The following is a 2820-nucleotide window of genomic DNA, read 5'->3' as shown; positions in this document are numbered from 1 at the left end:
TCTGTCTGTCCCTACTGTCTCTCTCTCTGACTCTCTTTCTGTCTCTGTCAAAAAAAAAAAAAAAAAGAAAAGAAAATCTATGCAAATGCTTTCTCCAAGAGGGTGGTCGATGGTCATCTGAGGCAGTTTTCTGTGTATTCTTATTTCCCATAAGTTTTTGATAAACTGAATTATGTTTTAAATCAAAGATTATGAAAAGACTTATTAGAAATGTTTCAAGGTCTACATTTTCATTTTCTGTATAGTCATTTAGGGACTGTTACCTGATTCTCTTTCTTCTGTTTATAATTCATTGATTCATTTCTCACACATTTGTTGTTATGCACTTTTTTTTAGATTTTATTTATTTATTTTCGAGAGGAAAGAGAGAGAGAGAAGGGGAGAGGAGCAGGAAGCATCAACTCCCATATGTGCCTTGACCAGGCAAGCTCAGGGTTTTGAACCAGTGACCTCAGTGTTCCAGGTCAACACTTTAACCACTGCGCCACAACAGATCAGGTCAGGCTTTTTTTTTTTTTTTTTTTGTGAGAAGAGGGAGAAAGAGACACAGACTCCTGCATGAGCCTCCACCAGGATCCACCCAGCAACCCGGGTCTGGGCCCCATGCTCTGCCCATATAGAGCTTCTGGCAACCAAGCTATTTTTAGCACCTGAGGAAAGGCAGAGACTGGAGGGAGTCATGCTCAGTGCTTGGCCCAGTGCTCAAATCAATGAACCATGGCTGCAGAAAGGGAAAAGAGGGGGGAGGGGGAGGGCTGGAGAAGCAAATGGTTGCTTCTCTTGTGTGCCCTGACTGGGAATCAAACCCAGGACATCCACATGCTGGGCAGAGACTCTATTGCTGAACCAACCTGCCAAGACCTGTTATATACTTCTTTATTCATTCAACTGTTAAGTATCTCTCAAAGACTAGAAATTCCAAGACAAAATTGTTTTTAAAATACCTGACAAGCTAACTGAGTATGAGAATTTACCTTTACCTTTTCCCGAATTCACATAACCTGGTCTCACTGGACCTGCCAAGGCATTCCATTCCAGTAAGACCCCTGTGTGCTATAACCACTGACAGTGAGCCATACTGCTCTGCACAAAATCAAGAAAGAAAGAATATTAATTCAGATAATCATACCAAAAAAATGCATGAAAACTGAAAAAAGAATCAAAATTTTGATTTGAAGGACCGACTCTTCCTTCTGACCATAGCTCCTCCAACCAGTGTCGCTGTGTCCTCCTTAGATATGACTTCCTACAGCTATCACCCAATCAGTAGCCTCCAGGTCCTTGAGGGGGTGATGGGAGGTGGACCTATGCACTTTGAGTGCCAGACACCTCCCCTGCGCCCAGCATCCATGGAGCTTGAGCAATGTGGCGTGTAGATGTCTTCTGTCCTCTTCACATCCTCGTCCTTCTCTGGGGAGCTACTGTGGCAGATATGTGGGTGCCCTGGCCTAGTCCAGTGGGCTTCTGGTGGGCAAAGAGAAGGTGACCATGCAGAAGTTCAACAACCGGCTGGCCTCCTACTCGGGGAAGGTGTGCACCCTGGAGGCGGCCAGTGGTGACCTGGAGGTGAATCTGTGACTGGTACCAAAAGCAGCGGCCCAAGCCAGCCTGCCACTACCACTATTAATACCAGACCCCTGAGGAGCTGCGGGACAAGATTCGCGGTACCACCATTGAGAACTCCAGGATTGTCCGGCACCTCGACAGTGCCCATCCGGCTGTGATGACTTCTGCGGGAGCGTGGAGGCTGACAGCAACCCTGCACAAGGCGCTGGATGAGCTGGCCCTGCCAGAGCCACTCTGGAGATGCAGATCGAAAGCCTGAAGGAAGACCTGGACTGCCTGAAGAAGAGCCAAAAGGGCAAATTAGTGTGCTGAGGGGCCAGGGCCCTGGCCAGGTCAGTGTGGAGGTGGATTCCGCTCCTTGCATTGACCTAGCCAAGATCCTGAGTGACATGAGAAGCAATATGAGGTCATGGCTGAGAACAACCAGAAGAATGCTGAAGCCTGGTTCACCAGCCAGACCTAGGAGATGAACTGGGAGGCTGCTGGCCACACAGAGCAACTGCAATTTAGCAAGACGGAGGTCACAGACCTGTGCTGCACCCTCCAGGGTCTGGGGAGGAGCTGTAGACTGGGCTCAACATGAAAGCCACCCTGGAAGGCACGCTGGCAGAAATGGAGGCTTGTTTTGGAACCCAGCTGGCACTGTCTAGGCCAAGCATGGCCAACATATGGCCCGCAGGCAGGATCCGGCCCGCATAATGAGTTTTTGCGGCCCACAATTAAATTTTTAATATTCTCCGCTACTTTAAAATCTCAGCTACTCAGAAGTGGAAGTATCTTTGATTATTGGAAATCGAGATATTTAAGAAGATAGTGATATGCAGAAAAGAATTCCACGTGTGACTAATCTAGGGTTAACTTCCAATAATTGGTTGAATGGATTCACGATACTTTGTTTTTTAAAAAAATTCCATTATAAAGATTTACAAGTTTTGTATTTGTCTGTACTCGATATGAACTGTTTGACGTTTAGTGGCGATATGAAACCCACATTCTTTTAGGCCAGTGATGGGCAATCTTTTGAGCTTGGTGTGTCAAAATTCGCCAAAAAAACGAACATAACTCGGAAGGTGTGTCATTTTGAGAAAAAAAACCATAACTTTGAGATATTTATAGTTTAAATAACAAAAATGTATAATTGTAATATATAACTGTATTTAATAAACCAAAAACTAATTATTTAACTTACCTGCTTCGTGACTTCTTTGTTCATCTTTTGTTGGTCTTGATATTATTTAACGGTCTTGATATTAT

At 45.0% G+C, this 2820-nt stretch overlaps 1 pseudogene; it reads left to right on the top strand.

Moving 5' to 3' along the window:
* Positions 1–1238: 1238 nt before the first annotated feature.
* LOC136377139 (keratin, type I cytoskeletal 19 pseudogene) lies at positions 1239–2265 on the top strand (annotated as a pseudogene).
* Positions 2266–2820: the final 555 nt, after the last annotated feature.

The sequence above is a fragment of the Saccopteryx leptura genome, chromosome 6, assembly GCF_036850995.1.
Source record: "Saccopteryx leptura isolate mSacLep1 chromosome 6, mSacLep1_pri_phased_curated, whole genome shotgun sequence".
NCBI classification, from domain to species: Eukaryota; Metazoa; Chordata; class Mammalia; order Chiroptera; family Emballonuridae; genus Saccopteryx; species Saccopteryx leptura.
The sequence above is the reverse complement of the archived record's forward strand: the minus strand, read 5'-3'. Positions and strand labels throughout refer to the sequence as shown.